At 46.6% G+C, this 25,933-nt stretch overlaps 1 long non-coding RNA gene across 1 annotated transcript; it reads right to left on the reverse strand.

The window, feature by feature from the left end:
• Positions 1-22,477: 22,477 nt before the first annotated feature.
• Positions 22,478-25,548, reverse strand: LOC113935305. The gene is made up of 3 exons (XR_003524004.2): positions 25,436-25,548; positions 23,822-24,082; positions 22,478-22,602 (listed from the first exon to the last, which is right to left on the reverse strand). It is a non-coding gene; the product is annotated as an uncharacterized LOC113935305 (long non-coding RNA).
• Positions 25,549-25,933: the final 385 nt, after the last annotated feature.

Raw genomic sequence — 25,933 nt, forward strand, 5'->3', positions numbered from 1 at the left:
AGTGACCCTGCTAAAACTCCATACTGGGGATTTTAACATCACCTCCCCTCAGATAGCTGGCATGGAATTCCTACCAACAACCCCTGTTCTTCCTATGTGGGAAATTCCAAGTACAATGACCACCAGGCACTTCTGTTCCCTTTGGATGTCCTTGGGAAACTCTTGGGGCACTCCGCTGCATTTCTCATGGGGTCGGGAACATTTGTGTTCATGGCCATGGAGTCAGCCAAGGAAACACAAGCATTGGACAATGTTAAAACATACTATCTGTTTTATTCGTGCTAGTATATTAGCATGTTGTTAAAACTAATTTGAAAAAAATCCAGATGCTATAAAGAAGGAAATTACTTGCAACCCCACCTTGCCCTACCAGAGATTAACACATGGATGAGTTGGTCGATGTCCCTTCACACTCGTTCTGTGGAATCTGTCTATCGATGCCTCTCTTCCCTTATGCATTACCCATCAAGATAGCCAAAAAAGGGGGGGGGGTGTCCATACTGTATTACTGTTTTCATAACCTGCTTTTTAAATTTAATAGTGTATTGTAAACAAGTTTCTTTCAATAAATATATTTTTTACCCTATCTTTTAAAATTCCTGAATAGTATTTCGGTATATGGAAGAACAGTAATGCATTTGACCAACCTTGATGGATGGGCTCTTAAGTTATTGAGTAGACTGAATGTTTATGTCCCCCTCAAATTCATATATTGAAATCGTACCCCGCAGTGTGATGGCAGTAGGAGATGAGGCCTTGGGGAGGTGATCAGGTCATGAAGGTGGAGTGCTCATGAATGAGATTAGTGCCCTTAAAAAAGTGACCACAGGGAGCTCCCTTGTCGACCATATAAGGACGCAGGAGGATGACCACAAAGGGCACCCTCACCAGACACTGAATCTGCCTGCTCCTTGATCTTGGACTTCCCCACCTCCAGAACTACGAGAAATAAATGTTTGTTGTTCAAGGCTGCCCGGTTTACGGTATACAATGGGATTTTTGTTATAGGAGCCTGAACAGACTAAGGCAGTTGTTTTCTTTTTTTTTTTTTTTTTTACATACGTGCTGGGATGGAAGTCTTTATATACATATATTTGGGCATTTGCCTGGTTATAGAATTGACTTTTTTTTTTTTTGAAAGATTTATTTATTTACTTGAGAGAGAGAGAGAGCATGAGCACGGGGAGGGACAGAGAGAGAGGGGGGAGAATCCTCAAGCAGACTCCCCACTGAGTATAGAGCCCAATGCAGGACTCGATCCCAGGACCCCAAGATCATGACCTGAGCCAGAATCAAGAGTCAGACTTGTAACCAGCTGAGCCACGTAGGCACCCCTGGAATTGACTTTGAACAGGAAAAAATAAAATCTGCTTCCAGGGATGGAAATAAAGACTCAATGTAAATAATAAGTGTAAGTCTCTTTAATCAATCAAATCATGTGAATTAAGCCCCCCACTAGGGGCCAGGCACTATGCTGAGGATAGAGGGGCAGGGTAGATATGAGCCTTGCTTCCAAGAGCTCATCCTCTTGTTGGATAGAAAGGACAAATACAACACAGTGTGATCAGTACTGGGGGTAACTGGTGTGGGCACTGAGAGGGGAGTCCAACCTCATCCTGCTGCACAGACATAACTGAGCCAGACCCTGAAGGGTGGGTAGGAGTTTGTCAGGTCAGTTAAGAAGGAGGAGGGAAAAGCAATTATTGGAAGACGGAACAGCCTCGGCAAGCCATGGAGTCTCGATGCCACGGTGCGTGTGACAACGAAAGCCTAGTGGTGAAGAGTCAGACTGCTTATGCTTTAATAACATCTTTGTAATCACTACCTGGGAGACCCTGACACAAGGGGTCTGAGCTTCCAAAGCTTAGGTTTCCTCCCGTGTAAAGTGGAAGTACAATGGTACCAGCCCGTAAGGACAGTGTAACAGGGCAGCTAACAGGATGTTGGTGCTGGGCCATCTGGGTTTATATCCTGACAACACCAACGTCTAGCTGTGCCTTTGGACAGTTTACTTAACCTCTTCATGTTTCCACGTTCTCGTTTATATAATGGGATCACAATGGTACCTACCTCAGAGTTGTTGTAAAGATTAACTAGATTAATATATGTAAATCACTTAGAGTGATATCTGATATGGTTATTATTTTTGTGGGGAGGGAAAGATTGGTTATTGAGAGCCCACTCTGATTCAGATTCTAAGTTAAACACTAACAAATCCATGATATGCAGATAGAAAGCCCCTGCCTTCATGGGGCTTCTAGTGAGAGAGATGGATCCCCATCAGGGGGAAACACTCGATAATTCTGGGCTGAGACTGTTATTATAAAGGACATGAACTAGGAGTTGTGACAGACAAGGCAGACCTACTTGAGCTAGGAGGTCAGGAAGGACTCTCTGAAGAGGGGCCATTTGAGCTGAGACCCGAAGGAAGGAAGGGAGTTAGCAATGAGGATAGTAACAGTTGTGAGAGAGTGGAAAGAACATCAGGCAGAAGGAACAGCATCTGCAATCACCCCGAGGTGGCAAAGGAACTTTGGTCATTCAAAGAGTGGGAAAGGCCAGGGTGACTGGGGTGGAGAAGTCAGCAGGAATGATGTGTGAAACAAGACCCTTGACGCAGGCAGAGGTCAGACACACAGGGGACTACATGCGATGTTCTAGTTTGGGTTCCATCCCAAGAATGATGGGAAGCTACTGAAGGATGATGTGAAGCAGGACAGGTGCATGATCAGACTTATGTTTTGAGAAGACTGCACTGAACGCTGGGTAGGGAATGCATGGGGCTGGGGGGTATCAGCTATCCAGTGCTACTGTGGGGCCGTATAGCAAAGCACCCTCAAACTTAGTGGTTTACAACATTGTTTTGGTCTGGGATAACATTTGATTTCTCATTTTTTACAAGCCTAGGGGTCAGTTGGGGCTAGGCTGATCCTGCTTGGGCTTGTCCATGTATCTGCAGCCAACTCACAGGCTGGCAGGGCCTGGCTGGTCTAGGATGGCTTGGGCTGTGTTGAATTCTCTCTGCCACACGTGATCCCAAGAGGAAGAACAGATATAGGGAAAGCTCCTTGAGACATCAGGACTCCACATCCTTGCTTCCGTCACATTCCACTGACCAAAGGAAGTCACAAGGCCAGATTTCAGATACAGGGAAACAAACTCCACATTTTGTAGAGAGGACCCGCGAAGTCCCATCGCAAAGTGTATAAACACAGGCAGGAGGAAGGAAGTAGACCATTTTTGCCATCAACCTTCCAGAGGGGACAAGACTGGAAGGGAGGAGATCAGCTAGGAACCCACTGTAGACACCCAGGCAAGAGAGGACGGTGGCTTGTGCTTGGGAGGTGGACACGCTCATCGAATAGACAAAGTAAGAGAGGGCGATGGAATTCCTGTGGAACCCTGAGCACCTGTTAGGCACACAGACATTTCAGTAAACAGTTGCTTCCATAGCTTTAATGCTTGGAGGGCAGATGCATGACCTGTCTGTGGTATGTGGTGGGGTAGGACAGGGGTGAGGCATGCGAGGGACATGAGTGGATGATGAAGGTAAAATTGGGACAATTGTACTTCTGATGAGTGAAAGGTTTTTTACAAATAATTCAGCCACAGATCTGAAGAATCCAGAGGGAGGAAGGAAGAAATGCCAAAGCCCATAATCTCCCTTAAGTCAGAAAAAGACATCAGGAACAAAAAAAGCTAAGAATTCTTAATATTTCATCAAAGATGGGACCCAGCCTTCTACGTACCAACTGCCTGCTGTGTGCTGAGAGACTTACAGACATCAGCTCATTTTAACTCATTTGTACCTCATCACAACCCTCTGAGTCAGATGATAATACCAACGAGGGGGACTCAGTGGCAGAGCGGGAATTCAAACTCATGACTGTCAAACTGAGGTGGGTGGAGCATGGTGATTGTGGCAGTCATGGCGGTCATGGCAGTCATGGGGGTGGGGTTATCAGTGGTGCTGGTGTAGGTAACAGCAGTGATAATGGTGGTGACCACTGTGGAGGTGGGGGGGGGTACCAGTGCTGGTACTGGTCCTGGTGGTGGTGATGGAGGTGCTGGTATTATAATCATAATGGTGGTTATGGTGATGATACTATGTGTGATGGTGACAATGGTCATATGAATGCTGCTGGAGTCGTCGGTGTTGGTCATGGTGATGGCACCTGTGGGTTGTGGTGGTGCTGGTAACATCAGTGATGGACAAGGGTAGAGGTTAGGAATAAAATGCAAAGGCTCAGCCCTACTACTAGACATACAGGGAAACTGCCAGGAAACACAAGTGTTTGGACAAGGGAAACCACCAGGAATCTTCCAGCATAAGCAGCATTTCTAAATAATTATTAGGACCAGGGTAAGACCGTGAGTAAAGCCCGAGAAAATCACACTGGCTCTGGGGCTTTCACCGACAACGTCTTGTTGATTGCTCTCTCTCTTCTCTAAAGAAGAACCACCTCACCTTCTGCCCCACCCAATAAAACGGCTCGGTAAATATAATTACTTGCACCATCTAATCAATAGCAGATTGCTTCTGGCCCCGGCTTGTTCAATATCAGTGTCTGGGATCACAGAATCTTGATACTTCCCTCAAGATGCCAATTTCTGCTTAATGTTAGATAAACCACATCTATCAACCCCATCCGCTAATGAGATTTTATTGTGTCATTAATAATCTACATCTTAAAAATATGTTTTCAACTAATATAACATGAAATGTGAGGTTGCAAATATTCCACACTTCCCAGTCATAGAACTCCCGATGGCCAATTGAACAACCCAAATCAATGTTGTATTAAGCAATCTCAGAAAGTGATTACGGAATTTGAGAGACAACCAATGGGTAGGCGAAGAGAAACTATTTCTCCATTGATTTTTCTAAGAGAGAAAGAATTAAAAAGCAGTCTCCATTCATAGGAAGAGGCCTGCCAGTGGAACTTTGTTACCCCCAAAGTAGGTCAGCTCTTTGCCCTGAGTTTGGGTCATGAGTTTCAAAAGCACCCAGGCTTCTTGACTTTCTTAACATATGAAGATCAGAGCTCAGACTTCTCCACCAAGAGGAGGCAAGCTACACCCACCTCCTTAGAAACACATCGCCGGTAGCGTGTGGCCTGATACTTGCTGTGAAGGTTCCTCTGTACACAGAAGCAGCACTGGGTAAACAGCCCAATTCCAAGAGATGCTGTCTCCACATAAAATCCCAGGACAGAAAGCCCCAGAGAGGTCAAGCTGCACCACGAAGCAAGACCAGCCACGAGCGAAACCAGCCACAAGCAAAATGAGGGGAGCTGCCATGGAGTAATTAACAGGCCCAAGTTTTCTCAATCTGGGAAAATTGCATTTATTTTCATTACCTTACAGCTGTGCTCATCTTGTGAAGAATTTGGCCCGCTCTCCTTTATTTCCTTATTAGAAATACTTTTTCATTTTGGAGCCAGGAAAGCCTGAGTTCCATCCTCGCAGGGTTTGCAGCTCCTGAATGAATGACAAGCAGAGTCTGCTTGATGAGGCTGTCAGTGAAGATCTGGGTAGCAATTCACCCTCATAGTCTACTACATGGCCGCCTCATTATTTAATGAGTAATGTAATAAATAGCATGTTTCTTAGGCAGAGGGGATCTGTAAGTTGGAATGCCACCTAGGCTAAGAGAGAAGGAACGTCCTTTGCAGGCTAGCATGAATATTTTTGGGTTCTCACATATAGGATAGTTTGTGTCTCCCGCCCCGAGGCTGGGCATGCCTGTGTGTTCTGATGTCTGGGGCTGAGCGTTAGCTGAGTGAGTATATACACGCGCAGATGCACACTGAGGCTTCAAGCATCTGAGCTACGTGAGCTCTCTCCACACCACTTTATACGCAGTTGTGGATAGATGTGTGGGTTTCATCTCAAGGACTTGACATCTGTGACATAGGATTGTCTATTTCATGGATTCTCTATTCAGCCTCTGATAGCAACTATGGTTATTTCTATACAGAGCTCAAAGAGACCAAACAGCTGTTCAACTTCACTAAACAGGCCTCTCCATGTGAGCAAAGCCAGGAGCTCGTTCTCTTTCCCTTTCTCTCTTCCCCGGCCCCCTGACTCCCCCTATCTCTCTCTTCAAAAAATAAAAAAAGGAAAAATATTTTCCCCTTACCTACCCATTGGTTTCCCCTCAAATTTCAGAATCATCTTCGGAGATGGCTTAATATAACATTGACTGGGGTTTAAGGGTCCCTCTAAGTTTGAATGGCTATGATTCTGGAATGTTCTATTTTTTTTAATTTTTAAGAAATATTCCATTTTAATAATTCCCGAAGGGTAGGGCCATCCTCCACCTCCTTCTCCTAAATGAACATGGCTTCCTTTATCCGTTTTCAGTCTTTTCCGACTGACTATATCATTTGACCCTAGAAACAACTATGGCAGACTGGCAGATATAGTTTCAAACAGAAGCCATTCTCCCCAACGTGTGGCAGGAAGGTGCAAGACCACGTGTTTATACTTATATCTGCATGAAGGAACCCTTTTGGGGTGGTATGATAATTGAGCAGGGGTTTGGAGCAAGGACTTTTCACCGAATACTTAATATTGCTGAATTTTTGAGCTATGTGGGAAAAAATGAATCTTGGAACATTTTTTAAAATTAACAAAGAATCTCATTGGCTTGGGTTGTTCAACTGGCCTTTGGGGGTCATTATGACCGTACAGAATATTTTCTGTCAAAATGGGCAAATTAAAGAGAAAGGGAGGGGGGTCAATGAGTTCAGCGTTATCTGCCGAACTCACCAATTAGCAAAGGACCTTCCAGTGACTGGTTGGCTTACAGTTGGGTAGACACAGCCCAAAAGAGACCCGCAAGAGATGGCCTGGGACAATATGTGTGTAAGCATGCAGGGGTGGGGGGAGGGGGTGTGTGTGTTAAGGAACCTACAGGATGCCTGATTCTAAAAATAGCACTTAGGGGGCACCTGGGTGGTTCAGTCGGTTAAGCGTCAAACTCTTCACATCGGGTCAGGTCATGATCTTGGGGTCGTGGGATCGAGCCCCATGTGGGGCTCCGCACTTAGAGGAGTCTGCTTCTCTCCCTCTCCCTCTGCCCCTCCCCACATTCTCTCTCTCTCTCAGAGAAGTAAATCTTTAACATAAATAAATACATAAATATAAAAATAGCGCTTAGGACTGAAAATTCGGGAAACCGAAGCAAGGCACCAAGAGGACAGATTTTGCAGGGGCTGTTTTCTCATTACCCTCAATTCCAATCAAATATTTTGATCATGACGTCTCTCTCTTAACCACAAGTCAAATTGTCGCTTCCACTCCATGGGGCAGCATGGGCCAGGTCTCCAAGAGGGGGTGCTTGCCAAGGTCACGATACTTGAAATTAAGGATCTTTCTGCACTCCAGCTGCGGACCCAGCAGCTACTAACCAAAGACAGCCATTCTCTCTGCCTGCTTGTTTTCCGTTGCTCCACACTCATTCAAAACACTATCCTCAAGTCTCCCGTGTTTCTTCACAAATCCCATGCGGACAAGACACCAGATGACGGAAGCCATACAACCAGTGTTTTTCTTCCTCTCTTCTCTCTTGAAGCGAAGGTTCAAGAACGTGTCTCGGTTTGTCCAAAGACAGAGCTGTGATTGATCCACTTTATTTTTGATGGCTGCAATAAACACCTTCCCAAGGAAGGGGGAGGCGGAGAAAGTAAAAACAAAACAGTGGATTCATCGGCTGGAGACGGTATTTATGTGTAAGTGATACTTACAAGACTAAGCTGGGTAACTCAATAGTAAAATGGGCAGGTTTTAGGGTCGCTGCCATTACGAAAATAACACTAATACGAGACACATGTGGGTGCTGGCCAGGACGCATCCCCAGAGCTCCTGGGCAGCCCAAACCGGGGATCAAAACAGAGAACTCAACCCCAGCAGCACAACCTTTGCTGTGATCCCAGGTCAGAATCTGGTAATGTAATCTTCCGCCATTCGGGGAATCCTCCTGTTACCAAGGACACATCAGGAGGCTTTGTTTTGATCTATTCGATCATGGAATCACTGGCCTTTAAAGTTCTGAGATCTTCCAGTTTTGCCTGGCCCCCTTTTTAGAGGAGTAGCCCAGAGAGGTTAAGTGACCTACCCAGGGTCACACAGTGTAATCCACAGCAGAACGGAGATCAGCACCTAGATATTAATAGCTGTTTTGCAGTCAGTGTTGCCAAAGAAATAAGATGCACCCCATATCACCTCTACTGAAATGCCGTGCTTGGTCTGGGTACCATTCTAACTCTGAGAGATTGTAATGATATTACATTCTCATGTGTCAAAGCACTGCTCAATAAGCCAAGAACCCATATAAAAACAATAAAAATATTATATGGTGTTCCTCAGCTTGTGATTTGCGGCTTCCTTTTTTGAAGTCTCTTTCTCTTTATTTTGCTCATTTTTGGGGTCTCGGTTTGAAGGTGGCCAATCAGAGAGACTCTCTCCACACAATCCCAGCTCGTCTACCCTCTGCACTTCCTAGTCCCTTCTTATTAGCTTCCTTGTTTGTTTCCTCCACTGAAATTGTCTTGTTTGTTCATCTGTTTCCTTATTGTCTTTCTCCTCTTCTAGAATATGAGATCTATAAGGGCAGGGATCCTTAACCATTTTCTTCAATGCTATATTCCCAGTTCCTGGCACATAGTAGGGGCTCCCCACCCCATATATATAAAATCAATTTCACTAAGGGGATACAACTTCCCCTCCTCAAAACCTCCATGCGTCCTCTTTTCTATGGTTTATGGCACTTGTACTCTGCCTTGAAAGGAACCCCCCACCCCAGCTAGCCCCCTCTGCCAGGTTGGAAAGCCTTTGAGGACAGATATATTTATATCTGCTGCAGTGCTTAGGAGTGTATCCTACCCATGTTGGTTCTAAAATTTAATCGAGACAGGCACAAAGATCAAGAGTTTCTGGAGCCCATCCAAAAACAAAAGTCAACCCAGGAAGTCAACCCAGGCATGCATTTAAAGAGAGAGTTTCCACTGCAACTAGTTAATATGTTTTGGTCTCTCCTTTTTCTCTGGACTTGAACTTGGGCACAGCCAAAACCCTGTGCGGAACAAAGATATCTTGGACCATGTTCTTGTTTGTGTCTCCTGAACAGCTACTCCCAGCTGGCTTTATTTAAGTGGTCATAGGATACAATTTCATCACAATCTTCAGTGAACGTGACGAAAGATTGCTTCATCTATCGTCCCCAGGGCTGGTGCTCAGAGGTCCCTCAGTACGAGAAGGGACATAGACATTGAGAGAGACACCACCGCGCCGGGGAGCCCCACCCTGAGGCAGCCAGACCACCGTGCTGACCATGACGGCCAGACGCGAGTAATCACGCAGACCTGAGTTCCAGTCCCAGCTCTCTTACCTCCAGGCTGGGTGACCTCAGGCCACTGGACCTCAATTTCCTCATCTGATAAATGGGACTAATACATCACTTGCATGGTTGATCAAAGGGGTGAATGTCTATGAAGTGCCTGGAACAAAGTAGCCACTCAACAAAGAAGAGTTGTCACTACTCTCATTCCTGCTGTTACTTCTGCACACTGCCCTTTGTATTTGTTTTTTTAAGATTTATTCATTTATTTTTAATAGAGAGAGAGCATGAGTGGTGGGTGGGAGCAGAGGAAGAGGGAGACTCTGCACTGAGCGTGCAACCCAACGTGGGGCTCGATCTCCCGACCCTGAGACCATGACCTGAGCCAAAATCAAGAGTCAGACACTCAACTGAGCCACCCAGGAGCCCTTGCCCCTTGTATTTAAAAATCCAAACCTACTTCTCTGCCTACAGTCCCCATATAGCCTGAGGTCTCTCCCACCTCAGGGCTTTTGCGCTTGCTATTCTCTGAACCCTAGCCCCACCCCCAGTGCCACAAGTTCCCCATCTCACCATCTCAGCTCAGAGGTCACTTCCCGAGCGGTCTCTCCGATGGCCTAATCGGAAGGAGCCTCCCACCAAGTCCTTTCCATTCACCACCCACTTCACATTCTTCACGCACTCCTCATCCCCTGAAATTGTCCCCGTTACTCACTCCCCGCCGGCACCTGCATTCTGTGAATGCCCTGAGAGACGGGTCACCTTCTTTTCTCACTGCTGGCTTCTCGAGCACCCGACACATAGTAGGTGCACAATCAATGCTTGTTGAATGACAACCTATGTGAACAAATGCACAGAAACCACTCCCCAGAAAGGCCAATGAGATCTGAGAGCAGGAGCACCTATGTAGTTCGCAGAGTCTGGTGCAAAATGAAATGCAGGGCCTCTTATTTTAGAGTATTAAGAATTTCAAACAGCGACAGCAGAGCATTCAGCCAAGCCCGGAACCCTTCTGAGCAATTGCACAGGTCGCACGCCCATGAAGCTGGCCATGCCCAGGAAGGCCATGGTAAACAGCTGGGGGAGTTCTTCACTGATGGGCAAAGCCTCTGGAGAGTTCTCAAATCACAGCACACAGCCGGCCCTGCAGACAGAGTTCAGGCCTGGCCTTTCTCATCAGCTCTTCCTCCTCGCTCTGGAAGGCCAGTTCTCAGTGGGTTCCGTTCCTGCTCCCAGGCCCCTCTCTGGGGGTTTTACTTCAGAGTAGAGTCACATAATGAGGAACCTGTGAAGTGTGAAGGGCAACAAGTTGAGAGAATCATCCCACCAAGAGAACAACAGCTCTGAAATCACTGGGATGGCAGAGAATGACAGAGAACCCCAGGAGCAGAGCTGCTACGTACAGCTGTGCAGGTTTCTCACTGCACAAGGCCCTTCCGAGGGGACAAGGAGAACTAAAACCCAGCCTGTTGCCCGGTAGGGTACCTGATGCAGGGACTGCACTCTCCCAGAGGGAGGGGCACCATTCTCTCTGCATAAAGACCCTGTCCACTTGGCGAGCCACATGCCTGCCTCGAGGGGGTGTCATTTTCTAATTTGTTCAAAACCATAAAGTTGCACAACATCCCTGCCCAAGACTAGACAAAGGAAGCTTTCGGAGCAGCTGAAGGAGCTTGAGAGTGTAACCAAAAACAAAACAACCCGCCCCCCCCCCCCACTAGATCCTCTTCTACTCCTAATTAGAGTGGCCTGGCCGTGTCCAGAGGCGGGTGAAGGCACAAACACAGAGGTCGCCAGCAGAATGCAAAATACGCATACACTGACCAGCAGGATAGCCTTGCAGCTGGGAAAGGAGTGGACGAGAGACCTTGCGCCTGCTGGTCCACAAGACACGGTACATGTTCTCCGGGACCTGGCAGGGGTCCCGGGGGTGGCGACTGGCTGGGACGTGTTTGGAGGGGGCGGTTAGGAGGAAGGAGAGAGGTTGGTGCAGAGGGAGACGGAAGGCCGACTTTCTGGGCTGTTGGCAGGTGGGGAGCCAGTACTCCGTTTTCACTGGCACTTGCCTCTGTGTGGCTTCGAAGGATTCTGTGACCCCCAAAGCCCTTGCTGGAAGAAATCTGTGCTCTCTTCTTGGCTGGGACCCTCTTGGGCTAGGAACTAAGAGAAATAAGTCCTCACTCTGTCCCCTTCAGAAGCCTGGCTCGCGAACCCTGCAGTCAGTGTGGCTGCTGGTGCCCAGTGGGGATTTCTCAGGGACTTGCAGGATTCCGGGCACCAAAAGGGCACATCCGACTCCAAGGGAGTCCTCAGTGACTCCCATCTAATGCTCTTGAGGAATCACTCCAACTGCCCTTACTTTAACTGCCTTTAAAATATCCCTGGTTCTTGGGGGCGCCTGGGTGGCTCAGTCAGTCAAGCGTCTGCCTTCGGCTCAGGTCATGATCTCAGGGTCCTGGGATCGAGCCCCGCATCGGGCTCCCCGCTCGGCGGGAAGCCTGCTTCTCCTTCTCCCTCTGTCTGGAGCTTCCCCTGCTTGTGCTCTCTCTCTCTCTCTCAAATAAATAATAAATAAAAATCTTTAGAAAATAAAGTAAAATAATCCCTGTTTCTTAAATGTGACGACTCGGAGAGCCAGAACCAAGGAAGAAGCAGTGTGGGCTTTTGTATTTGATTTGATTTTAAGAGTCCCGTTCCGCCAGTTTCCGGTGGAGTGCAAAGGTAATGAGGGGACAGGGGAGAGCGTTGGTGCTTGTCTGGGTACTCTGCATGTGTGGTGTCAATCAGTTCTGACTGATAGGGAAACAGAGGCCGAGAAAGAGAACAGGTATCAAGTGCAACTCCACCTTTGAGCAATGTAATAGGTTGCTCGTCTCGTGTGTTAAAACAACCTTGCAAGGTGGGTGTTATTAATTCCCTTTTTGCAGATGAAGAAGCTAAACTTCTGAGCGGTCGGAAATAGACGCAAGGTGCATATAACCAAGAGGTCGTATTCCAAAGATTCAAACCCAAGGAGCAGGTTCCGTTGTGTGTGCCTCCCTCTCAAAGTGAGGGTATCATCAAGTGGATGCTCTGGGCTAATCCACTGTGGCCCAGAGTCCACACTGAAGCACAGGGCCCTTTCCCCCTGCTCTGGATAGGAGTGGAAACGGAAGGGAAGTTCTTCGTTTGCATGTTTCAAAAGTCAAGTGGTAGAACAAACGTCGCAGCCACCATCTGGGTGGGAAGAGCTTTGCCCTCGTGCGCCATCCACGCCAGTGGGAACCGAACGAAGCCAACAAGTCGATGGCAAACATCCTCTAAACCCACACACGCCCCGGGCCATGAGATTTACGGCTGCCGGGGGCCTCGCCTTGGACAGAAACCAGCCCAGCATCATGATCCAGGCCTCAAAAGCTAAACCTTCAGATGGGGAAAAGATCCTGCCCTTTGTAAGTCCGTTCCTTCTCTCGGTTTTATTAACCAGAAGGCTGAGATCAGAATACGGGTTTGCAAGACCAGTTACCAGCTGGTGGAATCACAGAGCAAAGCCCTTTCTCCTGGAACCAGCCTGAAGACCACACCAAGCCACCAGATGGGCAGTAAAATCTTTTTAAACAGCTGCTGTCCCCGGCTATGCTACTACTGGAATTGTACGTTTATTTTATTGGGATCGTGGGCACGCAGAGCCCTTCAGACTGAAAATTAAAAATACTGTGTTGCAGAGGCTGGTTCATCTTCTCAGCATCTTGGGATTTGTGACTGGCTTCCTGCAGTTTAGTTCAGGGAACCCAAGGTTCTTCTATATTCTGGGGCCAGAGCATGAAGAACTCTTACCAGCAAGAGAGAATAACATAGCAACAGTCACATCCAGTGATGGGACACCTGCCATGTATTTTGTGGGCATTATCTCTTTTAATCCTCATGGCAACCCCGTTAAGTAGGCACTGCTATTTGCCCCTGTCAATAGATGGGGACTTTGAGGCAGAGAGTTTAAGGATTTGCCCAGAATTACACATCTGGAAAGGGCTAGAGATGGGATTCGAACCCAAGTCCACCTTGTAGGCTAGCTTACACACTCACTTGTGGGGGTATTCTTCCCACTGAGTGACTCCCGTCCGCCTCTGGAACAAATGAGCACGGGCAAATGAGCAACTTCAGGAGGAGAAAAGGCTCGCGCCTCCTGGGCCTTCGACTTCCACGCTCAGTGTGCTGCCTCAGTTTCCCCAGATGCAAAACAGGGATGGTGAGAATATCCCTTGATCCTTGGTAGCGTTGTGTTGAGGCGTGACAAGGTAACGAATGCAGAAGGCTCAGCCCAGCGCGTGGCAGATACTGAGGATCCAATAAATGGTGGCTATGCTTTGTCTTTGTCATGTGCCTGTCCTTGGAAGAAAAATCCCTGGGAAAATTCTGCCTGGCTTTGTTTTGAGAAGCCAAACTAGTCCCGTCTTTCTTTTGTCATCATTTGTAGAAAGTTCTTAACATTCAAACCAGATCCCATTTAACCTTTTGTCCAACATAGCTTTACCTACTTCAAACCCTTTGGCTCTCCGAGGCCTGGCTTCCTTCAGGCTCAGGCTGTAAATGTTTGACTTTGATTTGAGATACATGACAATAAATTAGGGGACATTTATCAAAGCTGCTTTTTGCATAAATTACTGCATTATACAAATACACTTAGCAGGATCCTGCTTCTTTGATGTTGGGAGCAAGGATTTATGTGCGATGGAGTTTTTATTTATCTGCCCTGTTCACCTCTACAAGAGCTGGACATAGTCCTCAATTAGTTCCATACTTCTCGAAATGACATGTATCTCTCGCAACGTGAGTGGAGGGAACAAAGGCGCTGAAGCCCCATCCCAGCAGCCTTTTTAAGGAGAGCAGAAGCCTTATCTGATCCAAAGTGTCTCTAAATTCTTTCTCCCGAGAGCAGAGCGAGTGGCGTTGAAATCTTACTCTGGAACCTTCCCCCACCATTAAAGAAACAAATGGAATAAAGGCGAGTTCTTTCTCTTCTTCTTCTTGGTGGTGGTTTTTGATTATGATTTTATTATTAAGAGAGCTAGGAGGAACACAAACACCTCTCCTCCAATTCAGATTGATAAAGGGTCACGTGCATCTCCCTTGTCCCGGGCTCCTGGATTTCTGAATTTCGTTCAGCCGAGGGCATTCCACAGGGTAAAGATCTGCGTGACCTGGTGGGAAGGGGCCAAGAATTTTAAATTTCACCGGCCATTGAGAACATTCACGCATTCACTGAGGGGACTACCTTGCGTTGCCATGCTCTCCTCGTTAAAGGAAGAACGTTTTTGAAAGAAAGCGGTCCCCACTCTTTCATGAAAGATGATGCCATCGTCAGGGCAGAAGATCACAGTACAGAGATGAGGTTCCAGCCCTGGCTCAGCTGAGTAGCGGCCAGGATGGAGCAGGACAGCCCCTTGGGAGTGGTTGCAGCCCCTTTTCAGACATGGCACGCAAGGGCTGTTCCTAGTCCAGTTCTAGAATATTGTACAGGTGACCCTCTGCCTCGCTCTGAGGGCAGGGAAGGTGGGAGAGAGAGCTGGGGCAGGAAAGCCATGCGGGGGGCCCCATCCGGGCAGAAGGAAGGCTCCCAGGGTCTTAGCTTACAGCGTGTGGCGGAGGCACGGCCGGCGGGGGCAGGGGGTTGCACCAGCTGCCGGCAATGGGAGGCGCCATGTCTAGGGCAGAGACAGACCCGTGTGAGAGGCAACCTGGACGTCAGGGGGGAGGCAGCTCTCCCACACAACAGCGGAAAGCACACCTCCACCCTTCCCTCAGTCCACCAGGGAACATATCCCCCACCTCCCTGTTTACACCTCACAACCTGACCTTCATTCTCAGGACCATTCATGGCCACTCAGGGTCCCCTGAAGCCCTGCTAAGTGCAGACAAAGTAAGAAACAAAGCACGACACTTAGGGAAGGATTTGGCTGATGAAGACAAGGGGAAATGGCCCTTCCTCTGAGAAGTGAGTGGAACACAGGGGGCAGAAATATTTAGGTATAATAACGATAATATAGTAATGTTTGCATTTGCCAAACACTTGTTCTGGCCAAGCACTAGCGTCCTGTGTCATCTAGCCCTTCCCGTGACCTGAGCCCCATGTTGCTGATGAGCGAAACTAAGCTCAGAGTGACCACAGGGCTTTTTCTAGATCACCCAGCTCATAAACTCCGTGAACCGGGGCTGTTGCAGAAGACTCCTGCTGCCTGAAAGTCAACCGGGCCAGAGAGGGAGAGTGAGGGCTGTATTACCACCGGCAAACGTCCCTTACTAGGCACCTGCAGTCAACTGAGCGTAGGAGGGCACCCACAGATCTCTGCAGGGTCACAGCCTTTAGGGAGAGGGATGGCAGTCAAGGGGAGAGGTGGGGTTTCCATTTGGGAAGGTCTTGAACCCCAAGCATGCCAAAGAGTCTGTGAAAGTTCATGAGTGTCGGACACCATGCTGTGCATCCACCAGCCCTCCACCTGGAGGGTGTTCAGCTCAAGGTCACGACTGAAACTTCCAGACGCTGGGCAGAAATATCCCCCCAATCCCAGTACACAACGTGATTGGTGAAGGAGGTGGAGGCCAGATGGTCCATGGCAACTTCTCATGCATTCTGATGGAAAAGAAGAAAAACCTTAGGCTGTGTAGAATTCTACCCTTCCCCACAGTAAATATCTGGCCTTGGGCCATTTACCTGCCTTCCCCACACACTCCTTTCCACATCTAGAGATTTTGGGCTATATTACGTTTTTACAGGGCTCTTGTAAAGATTAAAAGAGCTCATGGAACAAAGGGCTTCTAGCACAGTGCCTGACACACAGTAGGTGCTCAAGTGAAGCTAACTCAAATTCTTCCAAAGCCTATTTCAGCTGGTGGGTATGGGTTTGTTTTTGTTTTTGTTTTTTATGATGATGAATTTTTAAATAAATCTTAATTTTAAATTTTTAAATTTAGACTTATTGTGTTATTATAAAGACAGTCCAGAGTTCCTCTATACTCTACACTCACTTCCCCGCTTTGCTAATATCTTAACATCATCATGGTTCATTTGCCATGATGAACCAATATTGATACATTATTACTAGCTAGAGTCCATACTTGATTCAGATATTCTCACTTTTTCCCTAATGTCCTGTTTCTGTTCCAGAATCCCATCCACTATCACATTACATTTAACAGTGGTGTTTCCCTAGGCTTTTCTTGGCTGCGACAGATTGTCAGAATTTCTTTGTTTTTGAAGACATTGTGTTGAGCAATACCGATCAGGTGTTTATTAACGTTGACCTTGACCCCCTGGACGGAGGTAGTGTTTATCAGGTGTCTCCACTGTCAAGCTGTTCGTTCTTGTTTCCTTTTCCATACTGTCCTCTTTGGAAGGAAGTTATTATGCACAGCCACACTTAAGGAATGGGAAGTTATGCTCCCCCTCCTTGAGGACTGAGCAGCTACATAAATTATTTCGAATTCTGCTCTGGCCATTGGAAATTCTCTTAGTTGGATCCCGTATCCCTCTGGTATAGTCCTATCATTATGGGTTTGGTTTTTCTGGTTGGGCTTTTGTTTTTGTTTTCAGCACTTTCTTGCTTTCTGGCAATACACGATGGCTCCAGCCTCATCATGTATATTCCATGCGCCAGTCCTAAAGTCCTAGAACCAGCCTTTTCTCTGAGCCCTGGTTCCTTTTATTGGAGAATGATATTAGAAACCAAGATCTGGACACTAGCTATGGACAATTACAACTGGGGCATGTCTCTGCCCTTTCAGCCATCACAGCCAGAGATGTATATGTGGAATACTAACCCAGGTACACACATATATGTATTAAGACATCTACATGTAACTATATGTATCTATATTAACCTACACGTGAGTTCATTCCGATGTCTCCAGCCCCAACCTGTTACCCTATGACTTATTCTAGCCCCCTTCCCTTGCTTATCCGTAACGCATTCCAACTGTGGAAAACCTGACTCCTGCTATCTGCCATCCATATAGTTCATCGTTCAGTTCCAGTCTACACGTGTAGTGGTTTCAGAGTTGCTAACCCATGCCTCTGCAAGACACAATGCTATCAATTAGAGTACAATGCGTATGGACGCTTCCATGGCCAGTGGTCTTATAATTCTACTCATTCCCAAAGTTGCTTAGGTCAGCACCTTATTCCCACAACACTTTTTTTTTTAAGATTTTATTTTATTTATTTGAGAGAGAGAGAGAGCACGGAGAGACAGGGAGAAGCAGACTCCCCGCTGAGCAAGGAGCCCAATGCGGGATGCAATCCCAGACCCCGAGCTCATGACCTGAGCCAAAGGCAGACGCTTAACCGACTGAGCCACCCAGGCGCCCTCCCCCAACCCTTTCAATGGGATCATTTCATGTAATAGTTGATCATTTCATGTAATAATAGATCATTTCTGTAATGGTTGTAATATTTGTAAATATATTTGTAAGATCCTTGTGTCATCCATCTTGGGGGGTCCCCCAAAGTCCTAAAGTTCTGCGGATTTTGACAAATGCACAATATCTTGTGTTTACCATGCAGTAGCAAACAAAAGAGTCTCACTGACCTAAAAAAATCGACGGTGCCCCTGTGTTGGACCCTCCCTCACCCCGCCTTGAACCCCTGGCAATCACTGATCTTTTTTCTTGGCTCTACAGCTTTTCCTTCTCCAGAACACATCAGATAATTGGAATCAGACAGTATGTAGTTTTTTCAGATTGGCTTCTTACACTTAACAACACATTTAAGATTCATCCTTACCTTTTCTGGCTTGATAGCCCATTTCTTTTGACCGCTGAATAATATTCCCTTGTCTGGATGGACCACAGTTTGTTTATCCAGTCACCTATTAGAGGACGTCTTGGTCGCTTCCAGAGAACAGAGCTGCCATGAATAAGGCTGCAGGCTTCTGTGTAGATGTGCTTTCAGGTCAGTTGGGTAAATACTCAGGGGTTCAACAGATGCATTGTATGCCGAAGGCACATTTAGTTTTGTAAGAAACTACCCATCTTCTAAAGTGGCTGTAGCATTTTGCATTCCCGGCAGCAAAGAATGAGAGTTCCTGTTGTACCTCTGTCCAGCTGTTGGTATTGTCAGTTTTTTTTAGATTTTAGTTCATCTAAGTAGAGTGGTATCTCATTGTTATTGTAATTTGTGATTCCTTAATAATAAATGATGTGGGGCATCTCTTCGGATGCTCATTTGCCGTTTGTGTATCTTTTTGGTGAAGGATCTGTTCAAATCTTTTGCTCGTATTTAAAAAGGGCAATTTATGTTTTCTGATTATTGAATTTTCAGTTTTCTGTATTATATATGTATATATTTTTGTGTGTATATATATATATATATACATACATATACAACTGAAATATATATATAGTGTGTGTATACATACATATATTGCGTGTGTCTTTGGCATACTTTCTGAGCCAACTCTCTCCGTGTTACCCCTGCCTCCCTGCGTCTGTATCATCCTGAGCTCAGAACACATGGAATGTTCTGTCATCCCAACCTCACACACACGGGCTCAGAGAAATAGGAAAGGACAGCCCCCCAGCTGTGACCCGCAGATACTTAGCTGCCTCTCTAGGAGCCATGACTGGGTCTGAAGGAGCTCAGCCAGGCTGAGCCCACCCCTCTCCTGATGTCCTTGGGTCCCCCAGTGAACTCTGCACGGACCTCATAAGATCAAGTGTTTGGGGGAACTCCCCTACCCCCACTCCAGAGCTGACCCAGCAACCATTTCAGAGGAGTACATCCAAAGACTAATGTTTTAAGCTGCAAGGATCTTTGAAGAGCATTTGGTTCATTTTATAGATGAGTAAATGAGATTCAGATCATGGGCGTCACTAATTGTTCCACCAGGAAAGGGTAAACAGAGTTTGATGTATTTGGGATTAAACACAGTCAAACTTCCTAATTCCTTGCTGCTCAAAATGCAACAATATCAGCATTACATGGGGCAGACATTAGAAACGCAGAAGCTCAGAACCTGCATCTTAACAAGATCTTCCCAGTTGATGTAAATGTTCATTATAGTTTAGGAATGCTGTCTTTATTCTGTAATTTATCAAATCATTACTGAGCAGCTACTACATGGCAGGTACTGTGCGAAGCACTGAGGTTTCATCACAAAACAGAGAGTACCTGCTCTCAAGGAGTTAGTCTTGAGTGGACACTCAGATCATCGAATCGCTGCACAGATAATTAGCTGATGAACAGCAATTGTGGCTTATACCATAAAGGAAGACTGTATTTGAGGATCGGGGCTGGGGTGAAGACAACACAGACGATACGTCTGTGTGTGGGGGGGATCACAAGGAAGAGAATGGAGCTGACAGGGACCCCCGAACCTTTTCCATCAAGGCATCCTACAGAGCATTTCATGGGACCGGTGTCCTGCAAAATGTCGCCCAGGAAGTAACGGGACCAACCCAAGACCCAACAGGATGCCACAGCAGGAGCCTCGACACAGCTCCCCTGCTTCACCAGGCTAAGCCCCCGCCACCACCCCCACGCCACCCTTTCCTGGTCACCGGGAGTCCCCCAGGATGACACAGAGAACGAAGGCTCTGGGCATCAGGTTGGCTGCCAGCCAGGCTGGACACACATGCAAGTTATTTTCATGGGGCAGCAAATTCTGGAAAATATGTGGTTTAGAAGCAACATAATTATGATCCTCTAAAATTAGGCTCATAGTCTAAACAACCCCAAGTCTTCCTTCTGCAAAAAAACAAACAATCGCAAGCAGGAAGCCTGCAGCGATGCATGTCACGTTGGCCAACAGGCCTGCTAGTCTCCCCGCTGAGCTAAAAAGGCAAACAGCATGCAAAAATGTAAATATTATATTATTTTTCAAATACCACCTATTCCATTCTCACCCCAGCTGGCTCTGTCTGTCCACCTCGGCGCCCTCTGGACACCCCGCCCCTCCACGCTCTGGCTGCGAAATACATAGATTTTTTTTTTTTTTTTCCAGGAGCCATTATCTAAACTGCTGATGTAATAAGGCCCTGGTAGATGAAATTCACTTAATAACTCACGCTTCGTTATTTATTGTGAACCTGTGTGCATTCTCCTTGATTCCATTTTCCAGCAAAATATAAGTGCAGCTTTCATCGTGAGCGCCTGAATTTATGGCAAACAGACCAAGTGACATTAAGAAAGCCACACAATCCCTTCATTCAGTCTTTAATAAGGAAGCCAAGGAAAAATTATCCTAGCTGGTTTGCGGGTGACAGCACAAGAACTTTCTGGAGTCAGAAAGTTAGCACCGCACCTCCTGTCAGCCCATTAAAAAAGAAAGCTGGCATGGCATGATATTAGAACCATGTGTGAGAAGGAATTTCTCCTCTGGTAAGACATTCCAAATACTGTCTCCGAGCCAAAGACTTTGGTGTTAGACTAATTTAAGCAGCATGTTGAAATCAGCGCTCAGGACTTTGATCATAAGGAGATCGTTTGTTACAAATTGAACTAACCCAGTCTCTATTTCTGGCGGATCAGAACTCTGGATTTGTTGAATTAAATGCCTCATTTAGTACCGTTTGCACATGAAAAGGAATGCTGCACTCAGGAATCTGATAGTGAATTTTTCACCTAACCAACAGGTCTACTTTTTTATTACTTTTAAACCTAATCCATACTTGGTCCACACTGTTCCTAAATAACCCTAGGGCCGTTCAGAGTGAAGTTTTAAATCAACTCTCATGTTATTGGGGGTTGCGGGGGGTTGAGGGGCGGTGGTGGGGCAGCGGGGGTTTGCTGAGCCATCCTTGAATTATCAAACCATGTAATAAAGAACATATTGGAACCCGGGACCAAAACAAAAGGGGAAAAAAAAAAAAACAAGAAAGAAAAATAAATGAGTCCGCAGTTGTTATTTACTATCTAAATAACCCAGTTTCCTTTCATGACAAATGTGAGCTGAAATAGCAAAATGATTTTGCAGACCTATGATTTCTGTAATGTTGCCTGTCTGGTCCGGCAGAAACAAGAAGGGAGAGGCTAAAGGGCACAAAATAGACCATTTCCACATATGGCTACACTTTCTTTTCATTTTTGAAGTTATAATATCTTTAACTGTAGATAATGATATTATAAACTGTCATTTAGTGCATTTTAAGTATATTACATACATGAAACAAAGGTCTAGAACGAGCGGCAGCTGAAACCTTAACAAAAACATTGTGCCTCCCAACCACCAGGCAGGAGGCAGGGATGGGGTTTGCTTAAGAACGTGGCAGCGCAGATAATCACAAACACAGCCTGTGGGTGTAAATTGTGATGCCGGCCAAGGCTGGGCAATGATGATTTAATAGTAATTAACTGTTAATTATTAACACTCAGGGGTCAACAAGCTACTCCACGGTCCGGTTTTACTTTTACATTGTTTGGTTCATCTATACCTTGGTTTCCCATAATTTACCTCCTGTTGGTGGCAGGCGGTGGGGAGGGCGTTAGAGAACCATCTCTGGTTCAGCTGTTAAAACAGGGACCTGACCTGTCCTATCCTAGAGAAAAAAGAAGGAGAAGAAGGAAGAAGAAGAAGAAGAAGAAGAAGAAGAAGAAGAAGAAGAAGAAGAAGAAGAAGAAGAAGAAGAAGGAAGAAGAAGAAGAAGAAGAAGAAGAAGAAGAAGAAGAAGAAGAAGAAGAAGAAGAAGAAGAAGAAGAAGGAAGAAGAAGAAGAAGAAGAAGAAGAAGAAGAAGGAAGAAGAAGAAGAAGAAGAAGAAGAAGAAGAAGAAGAAGAAGAAGAAGAAGAAGAAGAAGAAGAAGAAGAAGAAGGAGAAGAAAAAGAAGAAGAAGAAGAAGAAGAAGAAGGAGAAGAAGAATTATTGAAGAAGAAACAGCACCTATATTTAGGGAAGATGATTCTTTTCTAAGCCCTGTGTGTGGTTAATTCCTAAACACTCTCACCTGCAGGCTTAAAAATCCTCTTGAATGAGGAGTGCCTTCATTTAAAAGGAAAATAATTAGTAAATTAATTTTTTCAAGTCATTGCTATTCTGTGCCAGAAAAATCAAGAGATGATTCCTTAGTTTTATTGGCATGAAGATGAGGTTGATTCCCCCACCTCCCCCCCCCTTTGGAGACAGAAACTGGTTACGAAACAGATAACGATAATAAATGTTTTATTGGTGAAAAAGGAAAGATCAAATCTTTAATGAAATCAGGATGGGCTTGGAGATGAACTCCGTCTGAACTCCCCAGGATTCATGGAACTTCAATTAAAACAATTTCAGAAGGGCAGCTGACAGCAAGGCACTTGGAAGTATAATTAAAATTGAGCAAGGTTTTAGCACCAGGTTTTCGAGCCAGATCCTAAAAATGTGTGTTAGCACAGGGGAGGAGGGCAGCAGGGGTGAGGGGGTCCGTGAGGAGAGGCGAGGGTTCTAGGCATCACAGGTAAGGAATCCCACAGATGCCCAAATCCCAGGCATCAGCTATCAATGCGTGATTTTCAGCCCACTGTTTTCACCTCCGTCCGGGTGGTTGGTGAAAACTGGCTTCTTGGGCTGGAGACTGGTGCTTTCAACCCACGAACAGCCTTTGCTCAAGTCACACATAAGGGCTCTAGTCAGATCATGAAGGCCACACCATGTGGTGGTTCAAAGTTTAGAAAAAGTTAAAACGCATCTCCATATCCATGCTGTGTGACCTTGGGCAAGCTAGCAAACCTCCCCAAGCCTCATTTTCCCAGCTGTGAAATGGGATGCTGACAGCACTGAGCTCTCATCACCGTTGCGAGGCTTACACAAGACTTTCCATCCATGTCAAGCACTTAGCACAGTGCCCGGCACCTAGTTAGCACCCAATAACTGGGAGCAAATATTGTTATTTATTGGGGCTGAGAATTAGGAAAGTCAACTCCAGAAATCCAGCCTCTCCTTTGAAGAGGCAAAACCTTCAACCAGATGTGGCACCAGGAGGGCACAGACAAAATCGAAGAGCCCCGGGGTAAATGGGAGGTGCGGGGGACCTTCGCTCAGAGAACACCGTGGCTCCAGGAACGAGAGCTGGGACTCACCTCCCAGGGGGGCCTGGGTGGGTAGGTATGCGCCTGACGCCGGGGGCTTTGGAGAGACTCTGGGTCCATCTCACTTCAGGCAAGAGTAAAAATGAGCAAGAGAAAAGGAAAGAGAAGCAGGAAAGAAGGAAGGAGGGAGGGAAGGAGGAGGGGGAGGGAGGGAGATTTGGTTCGTGACACTCTCTGGCCCCAACTTGGCTTCATCGCCTTAGATCCCGTGAGACTTAGGCTCCCTGCAACAAACCTCTCTCTGATTTCTCTTTCCTGGCCCCCCCAAGAGCTCTCTCTATCACTCTGAGCAGCCCCATTAAATGTCACGGAGGGGTTTTCCATCGCACAACCAAGGACAAGCCATGGTCACAGACACCCAGCTCCAGTGGGAGCACAGTGGGAGCAGGATTTGCACCTGGCGCCCCCAGGATGCCTGTGAATCACCTAGAACAAATCCATACTCACAGACTGGCCACACCCAACTGTCAGCAATAGCCCTTCTCTGTGCCCAGGCTCCGACTTCTCATGGATCCAGACAGCGATGCTCTGGGTCCCACCTGCCTCCTGGATTGGGCATCTCTCCACCCCACCCTCTGCGTCTGAGTCTGGAGGCTGACTCAGCAGTTTCTCGAAGTTTTATGGCCCCTTGAGGAAGGAGCTCCACGTTGGGGAACTAGCTCATGATTTTTAAGTTGTCGACTTTCTAATGGTGTGGAGAATCCCAACCTGTGAGTAATAGAAAAAAAAAAATTAATTACATATCCTTTAGACTGCCTTCTGTGATTTTTTTATAGCTGCTATTACTGTCCAAATTATATTGGGTCCAGGTTATTAAAATGACTTCTAATTCCCTGAGAACACAGTGATAGACAGACGGGCGGGGGGAGCGGAGGCACCAGGACGCTTTCCTTTCTTTTCTTCCTTTTTTTTTCCCCCTAACTTCTTGCAGATAAGCCACACACAGATAACTGAGAATTGACTGTTTGCATTTCCAATTAATCCATTTCCTCTGGTGTCTGGCATTTACTTCTAGACTTCTCCCGGTTTACAGTATAGACCGACTCTCTTTTAATATTCCAAATCCATTAGACACTTTTCTTTCCCCTCGTGAACAAAGGAGAAATGTTTTTGTGCAACTTTATGGAAGCCATCAATCTCCCTGCGAGGCTTGCTACGCTCAACAGCATCCACATTATAACTTATGCAAAACAGAAGACGGGAGGCGTGGGGGGGAAATCCTGCTTTCTTTGAGCAGTAGCAATGCATTAAGGAAAACATGCATTTCTGCTGAAATTCATATTGGTAAATGGATTTCCCATCTGAAACATTGTTTTTCACTAAGAGAAGCTTTTAATCCCCTTAAGTTCCATTCTAATCTGCCTTGGAAGTGCTTGTCTCAGGAATATAACAGTGATGATATAACAGATTTAATTTATTAGAACGAGACAGCAACCAGCCAGCAGAGTGTATAAGAGTGCACGCCCGCCAGCTGAGTGGGGCTGTCATTCCCAGGTGGAGAAAGCTTGGCCCATCGCCTCCTGAATCCGGCCCCACTGCACCACCGCATGCCCGAGTTCCTCTCTCAGCTCCTTGGGCTCTCCCTGGAGCAAGCACCCCACCTTCACGGGGTAGAGCCATTCCCTAAGGGCCAGAAGAAGGCTGAGGAAGGCAGGCCAATCCTCTGGAGAGACCACTAAACTGATGGGATCCAATGCCCTAAAGCCTGGCAAAGGGCCTCAGTAAGACATTCATCTCCCAAGGCCTAGTCTGATGGGCCACCTTGGGTAACAGATGGCCCAGATGAGCCAAGACTCAGAAGGACAGGAGATGCAAAGGCCACGTTTACTGCAGCCGATCCCCCTCCCAGCCAAGACCGGGAAGAAAATAAGAATACGAGAGTCAACGAACCCTACTCAATTTAAATTCTGCCAGATCGGGGAATGAATTCTGGTGCCTTGGTCTGCTTCATTCTCCAAGCCAGCCGGCTGAACTGAGACAGCTCAGGGCATGGGATGGCTGAGCCCACCTGCTGGTCCCTGTCCAAACCAGCATGATGGCCCCACACAGGTCCACACATACCTCCATTTCCTCTTCCTCTGAACAGAAAGCTGTTCACTTATTCGCTCTGCCCGTGCTTATTAATGTTCTGTGGAGCCAGCCTTTGACTCATGGACATAATGCTCTTTTAAGCCCCATGAGGGTGCAAACGTTCAGCACAGGGCATCACTTTCCAAGTTGACCCTTTGTTGTCATACGCAGTATGACATCACAGTGGTCAAGAACATGGAATTTGGAACCAGAAGTTCTTCGGTTCGAATCCCTGCTCCGGCACCTGTATGGTAGGAGAGTTCCCTTAAGGAAGTCAGCCTTGCTGAGTGGCTGTGTCCTCAGCCGTAGAATGGGAACCTGACCACCTACCTACAGTGAGACAAAAACGACATCATTTTGTTAAACGCTTCGCAGAGTGCCTGGCATGTATTAAGTACTAATCAATTATAATGACAACTGCATACGTAGGTTTACCTGCAGACACATTCACCCCTTCTGTTCATTCATTAATTACCCCAAACATTTATT

This window comes from Zalophus californianus, chromosome 17 (assembly GCF_009762305.2).
Source record: "Zalophus californianus isolate mZalCal1 chromosome 17, mZalCal1.pri.v2, whole genome shotgun sequence".
NCBI classification, from domain to species: domain Eukaryota; kingdom Metazoa; phylum Chordata; class Mammalia; order Carnivora; family Otariidae; genus Zalophus; species Zalophus californianus.